Source organism: Lissotriton helveticus, chromosome 8 (genome assembly GCF_964261635.1).
Source record: "Lissotriton helveticus chromosome 8, aLisHel1.1, whole genome shotgun sequence".
NCBI classification, from domain to species: domain Eukaryota; kingdom Metazoa; phylum Chordata; class Amphibia; order Caudata; family Salamandridae; genus Lissotriton; species Lissotriton helveticus.
The window spans coordinates 1,540,784,697-1,540,806,004 of NC_136069.1; the positions used below are offsets into that span (position 1 = coordinate 1,540,784,697).

General features: G+C 43.9%; 18 non-coding genes across 18 annotated transcripts; all 18 read left to right on the forward strand.

The window, feature by feature from the left end:
- Nucleotides 1–579: 579 nt before the first annotated feature.
- Nucleotides 580–662, forward strand: TRNAL-UAG (transfer RNA leucine (anticodon UAG)). The gene has a single exon. It is a non-coding gene; the product is annotated as a tRNA-Leu (tRNA).
- A 632-nt stretch (nt 663–1,294) lies between these two features.
- TRNAL-CAG (transfer RNA leucine (anticodon CAG)) lies at nt 1,295–1,377 on the forward strand. The gene has a single exon. It is a non-coding gene; the product is annotated as a tRNA-Leu (tRNA).
- A 189-nt stretch (nt 1,378–1,566) lies between these two features.
- On the forward strand, nt 1,567–1,649 carry TRNAL-AAG (transfer RNA leucine (anticodon AAG)). Its single transcript has one exon. It is a non-coding gene; the product is annotated as a tRNA-Leu (tRNA).
- Nucleotides 1,650–6,900: 5,251 nt separating this feature from the next.
- On the forward strand, nt 6,901–6,983 carry TRNAL-UAG (transfer RNA leucine (anticodon UAG)). Its single transcript has one exon. It is a non-coding gene; the product is annotated as a tRNA-Leu (tRNA).
- Nucleotides 6,984–8,995: 2,012 nt separating this feature from the next.
- TRNAL-UAG (transfer RNA leucine (anticodon UAG)) lies at nt 8,996–9,078 on the forward strand. The gene has a single exon. It is a non-coding gene; the product is annotated as a tRNA-Leu (tRNA).
- Nucleotides 9,079–9,982: 904 nt separating this feature from the next.
- Nucleotides 9,983–10,065, forward strand: TRNAL-AAG (transfer RNA leucine (anticodon AAG)). The gene has a single exon. It is a non-coding gene; the product is annotated as a tRNA-Leu (tRNA).
- A 1,026-nt stretch (nt 10,066–11,091) lies between these two features.
- TRNAL-UAG (transfer RNA leucine (anticodon UAG)) lies at nt 11,092–11,174 on the forward strand. Its single transcript has one exon. It is a non-coding gene; the product is annotated as a tRNA-Leu (tRNA).
- A 904-nt stretch (nt 11,175–12,078) lies between these two features.
- Nucleotides 12,079–12,161, forward strand: TRNAL-AAG (transfer RNA leucine (anticodon AAG)). The gene has a single exon. It is a non-coding gene; the product is annotated as a tRNA-Leu (tRNA).
- A 1,026-nt stretch (nt 12,162–13,187) lies between these two features.
- TRNAL-UAG (transfer RNA leucine (anticodon UAG)) lies at nt 13,188–13,270 on the forward strand. Its single transcript has one exon. It is a non-coding gene; the product is annotated as a tRNA-Leu (tRNA).
- A 632-nt stretch (nt 13,271–13,902) lies between these two features.
- Nucleotides 13,903–13,985, forward strand: TRNAL-CAG (transfer RNA leucine (anticodon CAG)). Its single transcript has one exon. It is a non-coding gene; the product is annotated as a tRNA-Leu (tRNA).
- Nucleotides 13,986–14,174: 189 nt separating this feature from the next.
- TRNAL-AAG (transfer RNA leucine (anticodon AAG)) lies at nt 14,175–14,257 on the forward strand. The gene has a single exon. It is a non-coding gene; the product is annotated as a tRNA-Leu (tRNA).
- A 1,026-nt stretch (nt 14,258–15,283) lies between these two features.
- On the forward strand, nt 15,284–15,366 carry TRNAL-UAG (transfer RNA leucine (anticodon UAG)). The gene has a single exon. It is a non-coding gene; the product is annotated as a tRNA-Leu (tRNA).
- Nucleotides 15,367–15,998: 632 nt separating this feature from the next.
- TRNAL-CAG (transfer RNA leucine (anticodon CAG)) lies at nt 15,999–16,081 on the forward strand. Its single transcript has one exon. It is a non-coding gene; the product is annotated as a tRNA-Leu (tRNA).
- Nucleotides 16,082–16,542: 461 nt separating this feature from the next.
- TRNAL-AAG (transfer RNA leucine (anticodon AAG)) lies at nt 16,543–16,625 on the forward strand. The gene has a single exon. It is a non-coding gene; the product is annotated as a tRNA-Leu (tRNA).
- Nucleotides 16,626–17,651: 1,026 nt separating this feature from the next.
- On the forward strand, nt 17,652–17,734 carry TRNAL-UAG (transfer RNA leucine (anticodon UAG)). Its single transcript has one exon. It is a non-coding gene; the product is annotated as a tRNA-Leu (tRNA).
- A 903-nt stretch (nt 17,735–18,637) lies between these two features.
- Nucleotides 18,638–18,720, forward strand: TRNAL-AAG (transfer RNA leucine (anticodon AAG)). Its single transcript has one exon. It is a non-coding gene; the product is annotated as a tRNA-Leu (tRNA).
- Nucleotides 18,721–19,746: 1,026 nt separating this feature from the next.
- Nucleotides 19,747–19,829, forward strand: TRNAL-UAG (transfer RNA leucine (anticodon UAG)). Its single transcript has one exon. It is a non-coding gene; the product is annotated as a tRNA-Leu (tRNA).
- Nucleotides 19,830–20,733: 904 nt separating this feature from the next.
- On the forward strand, nt 20,734–20,816 carry TRNAL-AAG (transfer RNA leucine (anticodon AAG)). The gene has a single exon. It is a non-coding gene; the product is annotated as a tRNA-Leu (tRNA).
- The last annotated feature ends 492 nt before the right edge of the window (nt 20,817–21,308 follow it).

The window sequence follows — 21,308 nt, forward strand, 5'->3', positions numbered from 1 at the left end:
GAAGGTGACTTGCTTTACCCTGCTCTTGACCTCCCACCCATCTCAAACCAATCACAAACATACCTTCTATGCAACGTTGGTATGCAGAACTTCACTCCTCAGCCAGTGAGGGTGAGTCCCAAGCCAGGGACTAGAGAGCAAAAGAGTGGATGTGCTCAGACGTTGCTGGCTAGGGACAGTTGATCTGAAACAAGGCCTGCTCTCTTGTTTCCAGCAAGGATCTAGAAATTCTGCATGAATCTGCAAGGCACATTGACAGCATAAATTTGCATAAACTGCCCCACCTTCTGCCTTCCTACTTCCTGAGCAGTAGTTGTTTGTGTATAAAGAGAGAGGTCGCAGGCAAGGTAATTTTGTGAGTAGGATACAGAACCCTAAATAGCTGGTGAGAGGTATAAGTTATTCTAAAAGCATAAAAACAGTACACCTGTGAAATGAAATGCTTTCATATGTGATCTTCTGTGTTTATTGTCCTGTGCAAAAAGGTGCACCTTGTGTTTGAAGGTTGAAATTATTTCAAGCTTGCATGGACGCAGAAATTTCTGAGTGACTTTTATACATTTCTTAGGACTCTCCACTGTCAGGATGGCCGAGTGGTCTAAGGCGCTGTGTTTAGGCCGCAGTCTCCTCTGGAGGCGTGGGTTCGAATCCCACTTCTGACATGACTTTTGGAGATATAATCTTCTTCATCAGGATAACATCTGATGGAAGTTGCATCTGTTCGTCTTCACCTGGGACGTTATTCCGTCCTCGTCTAGTCAAGAGAGCTTGGGTTTCTCATATATTTCTGTTGTACAAAGTCTTGCTGATAAAGTGCAATCCTTACCAAATGAGCTTAGGACCCATGTAAGAGCTCATCTAGAAGAGTCATGCTCTTGTATTCCCTGGCCAGACAGGCCATGCAAATTTGGAAGAATGCCAAGCACCTGGTAGACAGCTGTACTCCAGCACACTTACAGCAATGTCCTCAGGGCTGTGATCAGGGGCTGCTTAGATTTGCGTATTCCACCCTATGTTGTGACATTGAGCTCCCTTGTTGAATTTGCTTTAGTCAGCCAAGATGTGGCTGTTGACTCAATTTCAAAGCAGCTTTGCGCCGTTCAAGTAGCTGGTGAATAGCACTTTCTCTTTGTACGCTTTAAAGGTCTAAAGAGTTCTTCATAGGTACTGCTCTGTGTGGATTGTTCAAAGATCTGTTGGAAATGCTTATAATGGGATAAATAAATTGAGGGCATGCCTTTTCGGTACCAAACTTGCATGGCTGTCTGGCTTGTGGAAGGTGCTGCAAATGCAAGTCAGGATGGCCGAGTGGTCTAAGGCGCTGCGTTCAGGTCGCAGTCTCTTCTGGAGGCGTGGGTTCAAATCCCACTTCTGACAAACCTGTGTTTAATCTTCTTTTTTCTTGAGGGAGAAAATCAGATCATTTCCCTCACATGGGCTTATATGGTTGTCTTTTTGGAAAAGTGCAGTGAGTTTTTTTCTTGCTATAGCCACTTATGGCCTAAGATGTGTGTTTTTTTTGTTCACACTATCTTTCTCACTATGTAGATGGACAAGCAACATGTGGTCAGGATGGCCGAGTGGTCTAAGGTGCTGCGTTAAGGCCGCAGTCTCTCCTGGAGGCGTGGGTTCGAATCCCACTTCTGACAAAACTTTAAGTCAATTTTGTCACTGCGTTCCTTCAGAATCTCAGCTAAAAATTGGCAGTGCATATAATATCTGAATAAGTACCAAACTTCAGTTTCAACTGCAAATGAATTTGCCCAATTCTGTCTTCAAGCTCGTATAATATTCTTCTAGCACTAGTGGTGTTTTATGTGTTTTTTGGGGGGTGCCTAAAAAATCCCTTTTATTGAAGAAATGGCTTACATTCAGTCTTGTGATATTTTTGGTTTCCAATAAGTAGATTTTTAATTTTATGTAACCTCATTTTCTAATGATCCATTCAAGAGATGTTTCCACTATGAAATGAAGAGCAAGGGGAAAGAGCACAAATGATAGAGCCAGTGAGTGAGATGGGGTGTTGAGGAAGGAGAGAATGAAACAAAGACAGAGTGAGTGAACGGCAGGTAGGCATAGAAGAGGAGACTAGAAGTGAAGGTGACTTGCTTTTCCCTGCTCTTGACCTCCCACCCATCTCAAACCAATCACAAACATACCTTCTATGCAACGTTGGTATGCAGAACTTCACTCCTCAGCCAGTGAGGGTGAGTCCCAAGCCAGGGGCTAGAGAGCAAAAGAATGGAATGGAATGGAGATTAAATTGTCACAGGGGTCCCGATCTCCACTTCTTCACCGGTGCAGCCGAGCACAGCGCTCTCGCCGGCTGGGCAAAGCGGAACCGCCATCTTGGGGGGAGGCAGGGTAGCGCTCCAGCTCCTGGACGCCTCCCGCCCTCCCTCACTACTTAAGGAGTGTTAGTAATTGTGGAAACTGACTACTAGTTTTCCCCTGAGGCGGAAGCCGGGGGCATTTTGCTTTCTCTGCTAACTACTAAAATCGAACCTGTATGATTGTGTGCTCAGAAATTGTTTGTGTGGTGACTTATGACCTGTATGCAGTCACGCTGACCGGCATTTTAAACATTGTAATTATTTTAATTGTGGCTCTTTTAAAAATCGGTTACTGACCGCCTGCATGTTTGGACGAGATTAAATCGTCACAGGGGTCCCGATCTCCACTTCTTCACCGGTGCAGCCGAGCACAGCGCTCTCGCCGGCTGGGCAAAGCGGAACCGCCATCTTGGGGGGAGGCAGGGTAGCGCTCCAGCTCCTGGACGCCTCCCGCCCTCCCTCACTACTTAAGGAGTGTTAGTAATTGTGGAAACTGACTACTAGTTTTCCCCTGAGGCGGAAGCCGGGGGCATTTTGCTTTCTCTGCTAACTACTAAAATCGAACCTGTATGATTGTGTGCTCAGAAATTGTTTGTGTGGTGACTTATGACCTGTATGCAGTCACGCTGACCGGCATTTTAAACATTGTAATTTTTTTAATTGTGGCTCTTTTAAAAATCGGTTACTGACCGCCTGCATGTTTGGACGAGATTAAATCGTCACAGGGGTCCCGATCTCCACTTCTTCACCGGTGCAGCCGAGCACAGCGCTCTCGCCGGCTGGGCAAAGCGGAACCGCCATCTTGGGGGGAGGCAGGGTAGCGCTCCAGCTCCTGGACGCCTCCCACCCTCCTCCCACTCCCTTTACGCTATGGATATAAAAAAACGACTTTCCCGTCCGCGCAGCGGGCGGGCGCAGCGGGCGCGCCTAAGGCAAGCCCGTCTGCGCCCGTCCGCGCCGGACCCGCGCTCAGCGCCAATCCCCCTGCCTCTCATACCTGCATGATCACCTGGTCTTCGGAGCAACTTACATTATTACGCCGTAACACTTGTAACCCGCACAAACACTGTAACCCCCAAACTTTGGACAATTGTTCTTATTCTTGCCCAGGGTGTAATCTTTTTATTCCCGCTTGCACTACACGCTGTTTACCATCCAACAGTGGTACTCACTGCTCATCCTCGCCTACCATTCATGCCGGCCTAATTAACTGCCGGTCTCTTCCTGCACATGCATCTGACATTTGGCTTCTACTAGATACAAACAAGTGGGATATTTTATTTCTCACTGAAACATGGCTTAAAGACTCGTCCATGCCAGATATTAACTTGGCCATTCCCTCCGGCTTCCGTTTGATAGGCATTAATCGTGACGGTCCTAAACCTGGAGGGGGTCTGGCGATCATTGCTAAATCTCATTTTACTCTGAGCTCGACTCAAATTATTAACCTCGGTTTGATCGAGGCCATGTATTTTGTAATTAAGGACGCTGCCCGCATTATCTTTGCTGGTATCCTTGTATATAACCCTCCCCCCGTTACTGCCTGTTCTCTCAGTGCCCTTGTGCACTCAATTGCGGACTTTTCCCTTAAACACTCGCACTTCACAGTGCTGGGAGATTTTAATCTTCACATAGATAATCCTTCCTGTGCTCAAGCCTCTTCAATTCTGGAAACCTTACAAGGACTGACCTTGTCCCAACTAGTTAAAGGCCCTACGCACAAAGCCGGTCACACATTAGATTTGATTTTTTCAAATCATCCTTGCATAACGGTTTTTCCATCTTTCCCTCTTACCTGGTCTGACCACTTTTTTATCCCCTTTCATATTGACAGACCTCCCCTTCCCCCTACCTCTTCCCTTAGCAGAGATAGTGGTCGTAAATGGGCTAAAGTGACCTGTGATGCCATTGACTCTCAATTTCAGTTCCATTTTAATCAGACGGTGGATCTGGATACGGAAACGGCAAGATACAACTCTGTCCTTACCTCAGTACTTGATTCCATTGCTCCTCTTGCTCCCCTGGCATCCGCCAGATCTCGTCCCTCGGCTCCCTGGTTTACCCCCCTCCTTCGCGAGGAAAAAAGCAAATGTAAAAGGCTAGAACGCATTTGGCGTCAGAAATATGATCCAGAGGCTAAACTGGCCTATAAATCTGCTTTAAATAAATTTCAAATGCTCAAACGTTCTTCCATGAGATCATATTTCTCTAACCGTATTCAACAGGCACAGAATTCATCAAAAACTCTTTTCTCAATTGTGAAAGATTTTGTTACTCCTCAGGCCATAAAAACTCAATGCAGCCCTACCCAAGATCTTTGCAACGGTCTCTCTGATTTTTTTCAGGATAAAATTGCTAAACTTGCTTCTTCATTTGTCTCAGCCATGCCCAACCCAATTTCAGACTCCTCTCCCCTTGTGCAAAGTTCCTTCAACTCCTTTAATGAATTATCATTTGAGTCTGCTTTATCTCTTCTTCAGCAAGTCAAGTCTGGCTCACCTTTAGACCCTGTTCCTGCTAAAATAATGGGCAATCTTGCCCCTGTTTTAGTTAATCCCCTTCTTTCCATTTGGAACGCCTCCCTGACCCAGGGTCTTTTTCCTTCAGCATGGAAACAAGCTAGGCTGCTTCCCATTCTTAAAAAACCCAACGCTGATTCTTCCCTGTTCTGCAGCTACCGACCCATTTCGCTTCTGCCTAAGCCAGCTAAGATATTGGAGAAAGTTGTTCAGAAACAAATGGCCCAATTCTTGGAAACAAATAAACTGCTTCACGATTCCCAATCTGGGTTTCGAACCGGCTACAGCACCGAGACAGCGTTGCTGGAAGTCTCAGAGACAATTAGGGAATCGGTGGATAGGGGTGAGGAGGCTATGTTGGTTCTCCTCGACCTATCCGCCGCATTCAACACGGTTTCCCATGTCATTCTTACATCCAGACTCCAACAGCTGGGGATTGAGGGCACTGTTTTAGCATGGATCAAATCCTTTTTATCCGGACGGACCCAAAGGGTACTGCTGCATCCTTACCAATCTGAAGATAAACCCCTCCTGTGTGGCGTACCCCAGGGCTCAGCTTTGAGCCCTTTATTGTTTAATGTTTACCTGGCCCCTCTTGCCAAGGTAGTTGAGTCTTTCGGAGTCAGGGTGGTCTCGTATGCTGATGATACTCAGCTTGTTTTTTCATTTAGAGACCATTCTGACTCCCTCTTTTCCAACTTTCGAAACTGCCTTGGCAATATCTGCACTTGGATGGCTGCTAACCATCTTGCCCTTAACACTGAAAAAACAGAGGTCCTTTTTTTCAGCCAGAAAACTGCTCCCCCTTCTACCCTCTGGTGGCCTGCCATTCTGGACCCTCCTCCTGTACCAGTGCATTCAGCCCGCAACCTGGGCTTTATATTTGACAATACCTTGTCCGGAAAAATCCAGGTTAATAAAGTGGCGGCTGCTTGCTTTAATAAACTGCGCATGATCAGGAAGATTTTTCCCTATCTCCCCCAATCTTCCCGTAAAACAGTGGTTCAGGGACTTATTACGTCTCATCTTGATTATGCCAACAGCCTCTATGCCGGTGCCCCCCAATATCTCATTGATCGACTTCAGATTATACAAAATGCGGCTGCAAGGCTGATTGGCAACATCCCTCCACGCAACTCGGTCAGAGCCTATCGAGAGGAGCTTCATTGGCTCCCAATTGCCCGCCGCATTGATTTTAAGGTTCTGACCCTTGCCTTTAGGGCAATCAATGGCATTGGCCCCTGCTATTTGAGCAAAAGGCTTAATATAGCTTCTTCAGTTAGGCATCTGAGATCTAATAGTCTATGCCTGATGACGGTTCCTCGCTTCAGACTCACGCGTACTGGTGGTAGAACCTTTACCGTTCTGTCCGCTAAGCTTTGGAACAGTCTTCCCTTGGATCTCAGGTTTTCCGAATCAGAACAAGTCTTTCGCCGTAAACTGAAAATTTGGCTGTTTTCTAAGCACTAGTCTACAAAGCTTCTGTACACTTCCAGATTTTTTATGAACTTGGTACTCCCCTCTGTGATAATCAAGTAGTCTTAGCGCCGGGACACCCCCTCTGGAGGTAGCCGTGCGCTCTATAAAATTCTAAATAAATAAATAAATAAATAAATGGATGTGCTCAGACGTTCCTTGCTAGGGACAGTTGATCTGAAACAAGGCCTGCTCTCTTGTTTCCAGCAAGGATCTAGAAATTCTGCATGAATGTGCAAGGCACATTGCCAGCATAAATTTGCATAAACTGCCCCACCTTCTGCCTTCCTACTTCCTGAGCAGTAGTTGTTTGTGTATAGAGAGAAAGGTCGCAGGCAAGGTAATTTTGTGAGTAGGATACAGAACCCTAAATAGCTGGTGAGAGGTATAAGTTATTCTAAAAGCATAAAAACAGTACACCTGTGAAATGAAATGCTTTCATATGTGATCTTCTGTGTTTATTGTCCTGTGCAAAAAGTTGCACCTTGTGTTTGAAGGTTGAAATTATTTCAAGCTTGCATGGACGCAGAAATTTCAGAGTGACTTTTATACATTTCTTGGGACTCTTCACTGTCAGGATGGCCTAGTGGTCTAAGGCGCTGTGTTTAGGCCGCAGTCTCCTCTGGAGGCGTGGGTTCGAATCCCACTTCTGACATGACTTTTGGAGATATAATCTTCTTCATCAGGATAACATCTGATGGAAGTCGCTTCTGTTCGTCTTCACCTGGGACGTTATTCTGTCCTCGTCTAGTCAAGAGAGCTTGGGTTTCTCATATATTTCGGTTGTACAAAGTCTTGCTGATAAAGTGCAATCCTTACCAAATGAGCTTAGGACCCATGTAAGAGCTCATCTAGAAGAGTCATTCTCTTGTATTCCCTGGCCAGACAGGCCATACAAATTTGGAAGAATGCCAAGCACCTGGTAGACAGCTGGACTCCAGCACACTTACAGCAATTTCCTCAGGGCAGTGATCAGGGGCTGCTTAGATTTGCGAATTCCACCCTATGTTGTGACATTGAGATCCCTTGTTGAATTTGCTTTAGTCAGCCAAGATGTGGCTGTTGACTCAATTTCAAAGCAGCTTTGGGCCGTTCAAGTGGCTGGTGAATAGCACTTTCTCTTTGTACGCTTTAAAGGTCTAAAGAGTTCTTCATAGGTACTGCTCTGTATGGATTGTTCGAAGATCTGTTGGAAATGCTTATAATGGGATAAATAAATTGAGGGCATGCCTTTTCGGTACCAAACTTGCATGGCTGTCTGGCTTGTGGAAGGTGCTGCAAATCCAAGTCAGGATGCCGAGTGGTCTAAGGCGCTGCGTTCAGGTCGCAGTCTCTTCTGGAGGCGTGGGTTCAAATCCCACTTCTGACAAACCTGTGTTTAATCTTCTTTTTTATTGAGGGAGAAAATCAGATCATTTCCCTCACATGGGCTTATATGGTTGTCTTTTTGGAAAAGTGCAGTGAGTTTTTTTCTTGCTATATCCACTTATGGCCTAAGATGTGTGTTTTTTTTGTTCACACTATCTTTCTCACTATGTAGATGGACAAGCAACATGTGGTCAGGATGGCCGAGTGGTCTAAGGAGCTGCATTAAGGCCGCAGTCTCTGCTGGAGGCGTGGGTTCGAATCCCACTTCTGACAAAACTTTAAGTCCATTTTGTCTCTGCGTTCCTTCAGAATCTCAGCTAAAAATTGGCAGTGCATATAATATCTGAATAAGTACCAAACTTCAGTTTCAACTGCAAATGAATTTGCCCAATTCTGTCTTCAAGCTCTTATAATATTCTTCTAGCACTAGTGGTGTTTTATGTGTTTTTCGGGGGGTGCCTAAAAAATCCCTTTTATTGAAGAAATGGCTTACATTCAGTCTTGTGATATTTTTGGTTTCCAATAAGTAGATTTTTAATTTTATGTAACCTCATTTTCTAATGATCCATTCAAGAGATGTTTCAACTATGAAATGAAGAGCAAGGGGAACGAGCACAAATGATAGAGCGAGTGAGTGAGATGGGGTGTTGAGGAAGGAGAGAATGAAACAAAGACAGAGTGAGTGAACGGCAGATAGGCATAGAAGAGGAGACTAGAAGTGAAAGTGACTTGCTTTTCCCTGCTCTTGACCTCCCACCCATCTCAAACCAATCACAAACATACCTTCTATGCAACGTTGGTATGCAGAACTTCACTCCTCAGACAGTGAGGGTGAGTCCCAAGCCAGGGGCTAGAGAGCAAAAGAATGGATGTGCTCAGACGTTCCTTGCTAGGGACAGTTGATCTGAAACAAGGCCTGCTCTCTTGTTTCCAGCAAGGATCTAGAAATTCTGCATGAATGTGCAAGGCACATTGCCAGCATAAATTTGCATAAACTGCCCCACCTTCTGCCTTCCTACTTCCTGAGCAGTAGTTGTTTGTGTATAGAGAGAAAGGTCGCAGGCAAGGTAATTTTGTGAGTAGGATACAGAACCCTAAATAGCTGGTGAGAGGTATAAGTTATTCTAAAAGCATAAAAACAGTACACCTGTGAAATAAAATGCTTTCATATGTGATCTTCTGTGTTTATTGTCCTGTGCAAAAAGTTGCACCTTGTGTTTGAAGGTTGAAATTATTTCAAGCTTGCATGGACGCAGAAATTTCAGAGTGACTTTTATACATTTCTCAGGACTCTTCACTGTCAGGATGGCCGAGTGGTCTAAGGCGCTGTGTTTAGGCCGCAGTCTCCTCTGGAGGCGTGGGTTCGAATCCCACTTCTGAAATGACTTTTGGAGATATAATCTTCTTCATCAGGATAACATCTGATGGAAGTTGCTTCTGTTCGTCTTCACCTGGGACGTTATTCTGTCCTCGTCTAGTCAAGAGAGCTTGGGTTTCTCATATATTTCTGTTGTACAAAGTCTTGCTGATAAAGTGCAATCCTTACCAAATGAGCTTATGACCCATGTAAGAGCTCATCTAGAAGAGTCATTCTCTTGTATTCCCTGGCCAGACAGGCCATACAAATTTGGAAGAATGCCAAGCACCTGGTAGACAGCTGGACTCCAGCACACTTACAGCAATTTCCTCAGGGCAGTGATCAGGGGCTGCTTAGATTTGCGAATTCCACCCTATGTTGTGACATTGAGATCCCTTGTTGAATTTGCTTTAGTCAGCCAAGATGTGGCTATTGACTCAATTTCAAAGCAGCTTTGGGCCGTTCAAGTGGCTGGTGAATAGCACTTTCTCTTTGTACTCATTAAAGGTCTAAAGAGTTCTTCATAGGTACTGCTCTGTATGGATTGTTCAAAGATCTGTTGGAAATGCTTATAATGGGATAAATAAATTGAGGGCATGCCTTTTCGGTTCCCCACTTGCATGGCTGTCTGGCTTGTGGAAGGTGCTTCAAATGCAAGTCAGGATGGCCGAGTGGTCTAAGGTGCTGCATTCAGGTCGCAGTCTCTTCTGGAGACGTGGGTTCAAATCCCACTTCTGACAAACCTGTGTTTAATCTTCTATTTTCTTGAGGGAGAAAATCAGATCATTTCCCTCACATGGGCTTATATGGTTGTCTTTTTGGAAAAGTGCAGTGAGTTTTTTTCTTGCTATAGCCACTCATGGCCTAAGATGTGTGTTTTTTTTGTTCACACTATCTTTCTCACTATGTAGATGAACAAGCAACATGTGGTCAGGATGGCCGAGTGGTCTAAGGCGCTGCGTTAAGGCCGCAGTCTCTCCTGGAGGCGTGGGTTCGAATCCCACTTCTGACAAAACTTTAAGTCCATTTTGTCTCTGCGTTCCTTCAGAATCTCAGCTAAAAATTGGCAGTGCATATCATTTCTGAATAAGTACCAAACTTCAGTTTCAACTGCAAATGAATTTGCCCAATTCTGTCTTCAAGCTCGTATAATATTCTTCTAGCACTAGTGGTGTTTTATGTGTTTTTTGGGGGGTGCCTAAAAAATCCCTTTTATTGAAGAAATGGCTTACATTCAGTCTTGTGATATTTTTGGTTTCCAATAAGTAGATTTTTATTTTTATGTAACCTCATTTTCTAATGATCCATTCAAGAGATGTTTCCACTATGAAATGAAGAGCAAGGGGAAAGAGCACAAATGATAGAGCCAGTGAGTGAGATGGGGTGTTGAGGAAGGAGAGAATGAAACAAAGACAGAGTGAGTGAACGGCAGGTAGGCACAGAAGAGGAGACTAGAAGTGAAGGTGACTTGCTTTACCCTGCTCTTGACCTCCCACCCATCTCAAACCAATCACAAACATACCTTCTATTCAACGTTGGAATGCAGAACTTCACTCCTCAGCCAGTGAGGGTGAGTCCCAAGCCAGGGGCTAGAGAGCAAAAGAATGGATGTGCTCAGACGTTCCTTGCTAGGGACAGTTGATCTGAAACAAGGCCTGCTCTCTTGTTTCCAGCAAGGATCTAGAAATTCTGCATGAATCTGCAAGGCACATTGACAGCATAAATTTGCATAAACTGCCCCACCTTCTGCCTTCCTACTTCCTGAGCAGTAGTTGTTTGTGTATAAAGAGAGAGGTCGCAGGCAAGGTAATTTTGTGAGTAGGATACAGAACCCTAAATAGCTGGTGAGAGGTATAAGTTATTCTAAAAGCATAAAAACAGTACACCTGTGAAATGAAATGCTTTCATATGTGATCTTCTGTGTTTATTGTCCTGTGCAAAAAGTTGCACCTTGTGTTTGAAGGTTGAAATTATTTCAAGCTTGCATGGACGCAGAAATTTCAGAGTGACTTTTATACATTTCTCAGGACTCTTCACTGTCAGGATGGCCGAGTGGTCTAAGGCGCTGTGTTTAGGCCGCAGTCTCCTCTGGAGGCGTGGGTTCGAATCCCACTTCTGAAATGACTTTTGGAGATATAATCTTCTTCATCAGGATAACATCTGATGGAAGTTGCTTCTGTTCGTCTTCACCTGGGACGTTATTCTGTCCTCGTCTAGTCAAGAGAGCTTGGGTTTCTCATATATTTCTGTTGTACAAAGTCTTGCTGATAAAGTGCAATCCTTACCAAATGAGCTTATGACCCATGTAAGAGCTCATCTAGAAGAGTCATTCTCTTGTATTCCCTGGCCAGACAGGCCATACAAATTTGGAAGAATGCCAAGCACCTGGTAGACAGCTGGACTCCAGCACACTTACAGCAATTTCCTCAGGGCAGTGATCAGGGGCTGCTTAGATTTGCGAATTCCACCCTATGTTGTGACATTGAGATCCCTTGTTGAATTTGCTTTAGTCAGCCAAGATGTGGCTATTGACTCAATTTCAAAGCAGCTTTGGGCCGTTCAAGTGGCTGGTGAATAGCACTTTCTCTTTGTACTCATTAAAGGTCTAAAGAGTTCTTCATAGGTACTGCTCTGTATGGATTGTTCAAAGATCTGTTGGAAATGCTTATAATGGGATAAATAAATTGAGGGCATGCCTTTTCGGTTCCCCACTTGCATGGCTGTCTGGCTTGTGGAAGGTGCTTCAAATGCAAGTCAGGATGGCCGAGTGGTCTAAGGTGCTGCATTCAGGTCGCAGTCTCTTCTGGAGACGTGGGTTCAAATCCCACTTCTGACAAACCTGTGTTTAATCTTCTATTTTCTTGAGGGAGAAAATCAGATCATTTCCCTCACATGGGCTTATATGGTTGTCTTTTTGGAAAAGTGCAGTGAGTTTTTTTCTTGCTATAGCCACTCATGGCCTAAGATGTGTGTTTTTTTTGTTCACACTATCTTTCTCACTATGTAGATGAACAAGCAACATGTGGTCAGGATGGCCGAGTGGTCTAAGGCGCTGCGTTAAGGCCGCAGTCTCTCCTGGAGGCGTGGGTTCGAATCCCACTTCTGACAAAACTTTAAGTCCATTTTGTCTCTGCGTTCCTTCAGAATCTCAGCTAAAAATTGGCAGTGCATATCATTTCTGAATAAGTACCAAACTTCAGTTTCAACTGCAAATGAATTTGCCCAATTCTGTCTTCAAGCTCGTATAATATTCTTCTAGCACTAGTGGTGTTTTATGTGTTTTTTGGGGGGTGCCTAAAAAATCCCTTTTATTGAAGAAATGGCTTACATTCAGTCTTGTGATATTTTTGGTTTCCAATAAGTAGATTTTTATTTTTATGTAACCTCATTTTCTAATGATCCATTCAAGAGATGTTTCCACTATGAAATGAAGAGCAAGGGGAAAGAGCACAAATGATAGAGCCAGTGAGTGAGATGGGGTGTTGAGGAAGGAGAGAATGAAACAAAGACAGAGTGAGTGAACGGCAGGTAGGCACAGAAGAGGAGACTAGAAGTGAAGGTGACTTGCTTTACCCTGCTCTTGACCTCCCACCCATCTCAAACCAATCACAAACATACCTTCTATTCAACGTTGGAATGCAGAACTTCACTCCTCAGCCAGTGAGGGTGAGTCCCAAGCCAGGGGCTAGAGAGCAAAAGAATGGATGTGCTCAGACGTTCCTTGCTAGGGACAGTTGATCTGAAACAAGGCCTGCTCTCTTGTTTCCAGCAAGGATCTAGAAATTCTGCATGAATCTGCAAGGCACATTGACAGCATAAATTTGCATAAACTGCCCCACCTTCTGCCTTCCTACTTCCTGAGCAGTAGTTGTTTGTGTATAAAGAGAGAGGTCGCAGGCAAGGTAATTTTGTGAGTAGGATACAGAACCCTAAATAGCTGGTGAGAGGTATAAGTTATTCTAAAAGCATAAAAACAGTACACCTGTGAAATGAAATGCTTTCATATGTGATCTTCTGTGTTTATTGTCCTGTGCAAAAAGTTGCACCTTGTGTTTGAAGGTTGAAATTATTTCAAGCTTGCATGGACGCAGAAATTTCAGAGTGACTTTTATACATTTCTCAGGACTCTTCACTGTCAGGATGGCCGAGTGGTCTAAGGCGCTGTGTTTAGGCCGCAGTCTCCTCTGGAGGCGTGGGTTCGAATCCCACTTCTGAAATGACTTTTGGAGATATAATCTTCTTCATCAGGATAACATCTGATGGAAGTTGCTTCTGTTCGTCTTCACCTGGGACGTTATTCTGTCCTCGTCTAGTCAAGAGAGCTTGGGTTTCTCATATATTTCTGTTGTACAAAGTCTTGCTGATAAAGTGCAATCCTTACCAAATGAGCTTATGACCCATGTAAGAGCTCATCTAGAAGAGTCATTCTCTTGTATTCCCTGGCCAGACAGGCCATACAAATTTGGAAGAATGCCAAGCACCTGGTAGACAGCTGGACTCCAGCACACTTACAGCAATTTCCTCAGGGCAGTGATCAGGGGCTGCTTAGATTTGCGAATTCCACCCTATGTTGTGACATTGAGATCCCTTGTTGAATTTGCTTTAGTCAGCCAAGATGTGGCTATTGACTCAATTTCAAAGCAGCTTTGGGCCGTTCAAGTGGCTGGTGAATAGCACTTTCTCTTTGTACTCATTAAAGGTCTAAAGAGTTCTTCATAGGTACTGCTCTGTATGGATTGTTCAAAGATCTGTTGGAAATGCTTATAATGGGATAAATAAATTGAGGGCATGCCTTTTCGGTTCCCCACTTGCATGGCTGTCTGGCTTGTGGAAGGTGCTGCAAATGCAAGTCAGGATGGCCGAGTGGTCTAAGGTGCTGTGTTCAGGTCGCAGTCTCTTCTGGAGGCGTGGGTTCAAATCCCACTTCTGACAAACCTGTGTTTAATCTTCTATTTTCTTGAGGGAGAAAATCAGATCATTTCCCTCACATGGGCTTATATGGTTGTCTTTTTGGAAAAGTGCAGTGAGTTTTTTTCTTGCTATAGCCACTCATGGCCTAAGATGTGTGTTTTTTTTGTTCACACTATCTTTCTCACTATGTAGATGAATAAGCAACATGTGGTCAGGATGGCCGAGTGGTCTAAGGTGCTGCGTTAAGGCCGCAGTCTCTCCTGGAGGCGTGGGTTCGAATCCCACTTCTGACAAAACTTTAAGTCCATTTTGTCTCTGCGTTCCTTCAGAATCTCAGCTAAAAATTGGCAGTGCATATCATTTCTGAATAAGTACCAAACTTCAGTTTCAACTGCAAATGAATTTGCCCAATTCTGTCTTCAAGCTCGTATAATATTCTTCTAGCACTAGTGGTGTTTTATGTGTTTTTTGGGGGGTGCCTAAAAAATCCCTTTTATTGAAGAAATGGCTTACATTCAGTCTTGTGATATTTTTGGTTTCCAATAAGTAGATTTTTATTTTTATGTAACCTCATTTTCTAATGATCCATTCAAGAGATGTTTCCACTATGAAATGAAGAGCAAGGGGAAAGAGCACAAATGATAGAGCCAGTGAGTGAGATGGGGTGTTGAGGAAGGAGAGAATGAAACAAAGACAGAGTGAGTGAACGGCAGGTAGGCACAGAAGAGGAGACTAGAAGTGAAGGTGACTTGCTTTACCCTGCTCTTGACCTCCCACCCATCTCAAACCAATCACAAACATACCTTCTATGCAACGTTGGTATGCAGAACTTCACTCCTCAGCCAGTGAGGGTGAGTCCCAAGCCAGGGACTAGAGAGCAAAAGAGTGGATGTGCTCAGACGTTGCTGGCTAGGGACAGTTGATCTGAAACAAGGCCTGCTCTCTTGTTTCCAGCAAGGATCTAGAAATTCTGCATGAATCTGCAAGGCACATTGACAGCATAAATTTGCATAAACTGCCCCACCTTCTGCCTTCCTACTTCCTGAGCAGTAGTTGTTTGTGTATAAAGAGAGAGGTCGCAGGCAAGGTAATTTTGTGAGTAGGATACAGAACCCTAAATAGCTGGTGAGAGGTATAAGTTATTCTAAAAGCATAAAAACAGTACACCTGTGAAATGAAATGCTTTCATATGTGATCTTCTGTGTTTATTGTCCTGTGCAAAAAGTTGCACCTTGTGTTTGAAGGTTGAAATTATTTCAAGCTTGCATGGACGCAGAAATTTCTGAGTGACTTTTATACATTTCTTAGGATTCTCCACTGTCAGGATCGCCGAGTGGTCTAAGGCGCTGTGTTTAGGCCGCAGTCTCCTCTGGAGGCGTGGGTTCGAATCCCACTTCTGACATGACTTTTGGAGATATAATCTTCTTCATCAGGATAACATCTGATGGAAGTTGCATCTGTTCGTCTTCACCTGGGACGTTATTCCGTCCTCGTCTAGTCAAGAGAGCTTGGGTTTCTCATATATTTCTGTTGTACAAAGTCTTGCTGATGAAGTGCAATCCTTACCAAATGAGCTTAGGACCCATGTAAGAGCTCATCTAGAAGAGTCATGCTCTTGTATTCCCTGGCCAGACAGGCCATGCAAATTTGGAAGAATGCCAAGCACCTGGTAGACAGCTGTACTCCAGCACACTTACAGCAATGTCCTCAGGGCTGTGATCAGGGGCTGCTTAGATTTGCGTATTCCACCCTATGTTGTGACATTGAGATCCCTTGTTGAATTTGCTTTAGTCAGCCAAGATGTGGCTGTTGACTCAATTTCAAAGCAGCTTTGCGCCGTTCAAGTGGCTGGTGAATAGCACTTTCTCTTTGTACGCTTTAAAGGTCTAAAGAGTTCTTCATAGGTACTGCTCTGTGTGGATTGTTCAAAGATCTGTTGGAAATGCTTATAATGGGATAAATAAATTGAGGGCATGCCTTTTCGGTACCAAACTTGCATGGCTGTCTGGCTTGTGGAAGGTGCTGCAAATGCAAGTCAGGATGGCCGAATGGTCTAAGGCGCTGCGTTCAGGTCGCAGTCTCTTCTGGAGGCGTGGGTTCAAATCCCACTTCTGACAAACCTGTGTTTAATCTTCTTTTTTCTTGAGGGAGAAAATCAGATCATTTCCCTCACATGGGCTTATATGGTTGTCTTTTTGGAAAAGTGCAGTGAGTTTTTTTCTTGCTATAGCCACTTATGGCCTAAGATGTGTGTTTTTTTTGTTCACACTATCTTTCTCACTATGTAGATGGACAAGCAACATGTGGTCAGGATGGCCGAGTGGTCTAAGGCGCTGCGTTAAGGCTGCAGTCTCTCCTGGAGGCATGGGATCGAATCCCACTTCTGACAAACCTGTGTTTAATCTTCTTTTTTCTTGAGGGAGAAAATCAGATCATTTCCCTCACATGGGCTTATATGGTTGTCTTTTTGGAAAAGTGCAGTGAGTTTTTTTCTTGCTATAGCCACTTATGGCCTAAGATGTGTGTTTTATTTGTTCACACTATCTTTCTCACTATGTAGATGGACAAGCAAAATGTGGTCAGGATGGCCGAGTGGTCTAAGGCGCTGCCTTAAGGCTGCAGTCTCTCCTGGAGGTGTGGGTTCGAATCCCACTTCTGACAAATCTTTAAGTCCATTTTGTCACTGCGTTCCTTCAGAATCTCAGCTAAAAATTGGCAGTGCATATAATATCTGAATAAGTACCAAACTTCAGTTTCAACTGCAAATAAATTTGCCCAATTCTGTCTTCAAGCTCGTATAATATTCTTCTAGCACTAGTGGTGTTTTATGTGTTTTTTGGGGGGTGCCTAAAAAATCCCTTTTATTGAAGAAATGGCTTACATTCAGTCTTGTGATATTTTTGCTTTCCAATAAGTAGATTTTTAATTTTATGTAACCTCATATTCTAATGATCCATTCAAGAGATGTTTCCACTATGAAATGAAGAGCAAGGGGAAAGAGCACAAATGATAGAGCCAGTGAGTGAGATGGGGTGTTGAGGAAGGAGAGAATGAAACAAAGACAGAGTGAGTGAACGGCAGGTAGGCATAGAAGAAGAGACTAGAAGTGAAGGTGACTTGCTTTTCCCTGCTCTTGACCTCCCACCCATCTCAAACCAATCACAAACATACCTTCTATGCAACGTTGGTATGCAGAACTTCACTCCTCAGCCAGTAAGGGTGAGTCCCAAGCCAGGGGCTAGAGAGCAAAAGAATGGATGTGCTCAGACGTTCCTTGCTAGGGACAGTTGATCTGAAACAAGGCCTGCTCTCTTGTTTCCAGCAAGGATCTAGAAATTCTGCATGAATCTGCAAGGCACATTGACAGCATAAATTTGCATAAACTGCCCCACCTTCTGCCTTCCTACTTCCTGAGCAGTAGTTGTTTGTGTATAAAGAGAGAGGTCGCAGGCAAGATAATTTAGTGAGTAGGATACAGAACCCTAAATAGCTGGTGAGAGGTATAAGTTATTCTAAAAGCATAAAAACAGTACACCTGTGAAATGAAATGCTTTCATATGTGATCTTCTGTGTTTATTGTCCTGTGCAAAAAGTTGCACCTTGTGTTTGAAGGTTGAAATTATTTCAAGCTTGCATGGACGCTGAAATTTCAGAGTGACTTTTATACATTTCTTAAGACTCTTCACTGTCAGGATGGCCGAGTGGTCTAAGGCGCTGTGTTTAGGCCGCAGTCTCCTCTGGAGGCGTGGGTTCGCATCCCACTTCTGACATGACTTTTGGAGATATAATCTTCTTCATCAGGATAACATCTGATGGAAGTTGCTTCTGTTCGTCTTCACCTGGGACGTTATTCTGTCCTCGTCTAGTCAAGAGAGCTTGGGTTTCTCATATATTTCTGTTGTACAAAGTCTTGCTGATAAAGTGCAATCCTTACCAAATGAGCTTAGGACCCATGTAAGAGCTCATCTAGAAGAGTCATTCTCTTGTATTCCCTGGCCAGACAGGCCATACAAATTTGGAAGAATGCCAAGCACCTGGTAGACAGCTGGACTCCAGCACACTTACAGCAATTTCCTCAGGGCAGTGATCAGGGGCTGCTTAGATTTGCGAATTCCACCCTATGTTGTGACATTGAGATCCCTTGTTGAATTTGCTTTAGTCAGCCAATATGTGGCTGTTGACTCAATTTCAAAGCAGCTTTGGGCCGTTCAAGTGGCTGGTGAATAGCACTTTCTCTTTGTACGCTTTAAAGGTCTAAAGAGTTCTTCATAGGTACTGCTCTGTATGGATTGTTCGAAGATCTGTTGGAAATGCTTATAATGGGATAAATAAATTGAGGGCATTCCTTTTCGGTACCAAACTTGCATGGCTGTCTGGCTTGTGGAAGGTGCTGCAAATGCAAGTCAGGATGCCGAGTGGTCTAAGGCGCTGCGTTCAGGTCGCAGTCTCTTCTGGAGGCGTGGGTTCAAATCCCACTTCTGACAAACCTGTGTTTAATCTTCTATTTTCTTGAGGGAGAAAATCAGATCATTTCCCTCACATGGGCTTATATGGTTGTCTTTTTGGAAAAGTGCGGTGAGTTTTTTTCTTGCTATAGCCACTCATGGCCTAAGATGTGTGTTTTTTTTGTTCACACTATCTTTCTCACTATGTAGATGAACAAGCAACATGTGGTCAGGATGGCCGAGTGGTCTAAGGCGCTGCGTTAAGGCCGCAGTCTCTCCTGGAGGCGTGGGTTCGAATCCCACTTCTGACAAAACTTTAAGTCCATTTTGTCTCTGCGTTCCTTCAGAATCTCAGCTAAAAATTGGCAGTGCATATCATTTCTGAATAAGTACCAAACTTCAGTTTCAACTGCAAATGAATTTGCCCAATTCTGTCTTCAAGCTCGTATAATATTCTTCTAGCACTAGTGGTGTTTTATGTGTTTTTTGGGGGGTGCCTAAATAATCCCTTTTATTGAAGAAATGGCTTACATTCAGTCTTGTGATATTTTTGGTTTCCAATAAGTAGATTTTTATTTTTATGTAACCTCATTTTCTAATGATCCATTCAAGAGATGTTTCCACTATGAAATGAAGAGCAAGGGGAAAGAGCACAAATGATAGAGCCAGTGAGTGAGATGGGGTGTTGAGGAAGGAGAGAATGAAACAAAGACAGAGTGAGTGAACGGCAGGTAGGCATAGAAGAGGAGACTAGAAGTGAAGGTGACTTGCTTTACCCTGCTCTTGACCTCCCACCCATCTCAAACCAATCACAAACATACCTTCTATGCAACGTTGGTATGCAGAACTTCACTCCTCAGCCAGTGAGGGTGAGTCCCAAGCCAGGGGCTAGAGAGCAAAAGAATGGATGTGCTCAGACGTTCCTTGCTAGGGACAGTTGATCTGAAACAAGGCCTGCTCTCTTGTTTCCAGCAAGGATCTAGAAATTCTGCATGAATGTGCAAGGCACATTGCCAGCATAAATTTGCATAAACTGCCCCACCTTCTGCCTTCCTACTTCCTGAGCAGTAGTTGTTTGTGTATAGAGAGAAAGGTCGCAGGCAAGGTAATTTTGTGAGTAGGATACAGAACCCTAAATAGCTGGTGAGAGGTATAAGTTATTCTAAAAGCATAAAAACAGTACACCTGTGAAATAAAATGCTTTCATATGTGATCTTCTGTGTTTATTGTCCTGTGCAAAAAGTTGCACCTTGTGTTTGTAGGTTGAAATTATTTCAAGCTTGCATGGACGCAGAAATTTCAGAGTGACTTTTATACATTTCTCAGGACTCTTCACTGTCAGGATGGCCGAGTGGTCTAAGGCGCTGTGTTTAGGCCGCAGTCTCCTCTGGAGGCGTGGGTTCGAATCCCACTTCTGAAATGACTTTTGGAGATATAATCTTCTTCATCAGGATAACATCTGATGGAAGTTGCTTCTGTTCGTCTTCACCTGGGACGTTATTCTGTCCTCGTCTAGTCAAGAGAGCTTGGGTTTCTCATATATTTCTGTTGTACAAAGTCTTGCTGATAAAGTGCAATCCTTACCAAATGAGCTTATGACCCATGTAAGAGCTCATCTAGAAGAGTCATTCTCTTGTATTCCCTGGCCAGACAGGCCATACAAATTTGGAAGAATGCCAAGCACCTGGTAGACAGCTGGACTCCAGCACACTTACAGCAATTTCCTCAGGGCAGTGATCAGGGGCTGCTTAGATTTGCGAATTCCACCCTATGTTGTGACATTGAGATCCCTTGTTGAATTTGCTTTAGTCAGCCAAGATGTGGCTATTGACTCAATTTCAAAGCAGCTTTGGGCCGTTCAAGTGGCTGGTGAATAGCACTTTCTCTTTGTACTCATTAAAGGTCTAAAGAGTTCTTCATAGGTACTGCTCTGTATGGATTGTTCAAAGATCTGTTGGAAATGCTTATAATGGGATAAATAAATTGAGGGCATGCCTTTTCGGTTCCCCACTTGCATGGCTGTCTGGCTTGTGGAAGGTGCTTCAAATGCAAGTCAGGATGGCCGAGTGGTCTAAGGTGCTGCATTCAGGTCGCAGTCTCTTCTGGAGGCGTGGGTTCAAATCCCACTTCTGACAAACCTGTGTTTAATCTTCTATTTTCTTGAGGGAGAAAATCAGATCATTTCCCTCACATGGGCTTATATGGTTGTCTTTTTGGAAAAGTGCAGTGAGTTTTTTTCTTGCTATAGCCACTCATGGCCTAAGATGTGTGTTTTTTTTGTTCACACTATCTTTCTCACTATGTAGATGAACAAGCAACATGTGGTCAGGATGGCCGAGTGGTCTAAGGCGCTGCGTTAAGGCCGCAGTCTCTCCTGGAGGCGTGGGTTCGAATCCCACTTCTGACAAAACTTTAAGTCCATTTTGTCTCTGCGTTCCTTCAGAATCTCAGCTAAAAATTGGCAGTGCATATCATTTCTGAATAAGTACCAAACTTCAGTTTCAACTGCAAATGAATTTGCCCAATTCTGTCTTCAAGCTCGTATAATATTCTTCTAGCACTAGTGGTGTTTTATGTGTTTTTTGGGGGGTGCCTAAAAAATCCCTTTTATTGAAGAAATGGCTTACATTCAGTCTTGTGATATTTTTGGTTTCCAATAAGTAGATTTTTATTTTTATGTAACCTCATTTTCTAATGATCCATTCAAGAGATGTTTCCACTATGAAATGAAGAGCAAGGGGAAAGAGCACAAATGATAGAGCCAGTGAGTGAGATGGGGTGTTGAGGAAGGAGAGAATGAAACAAAGACAGAGTGAGTGAACGGCAGGTAGGCACAGAAGAGGAGACTAGAAGTGAAGGTGACTTGCTTTACCCTGCTCTTGACCTCCCACCCATCTCA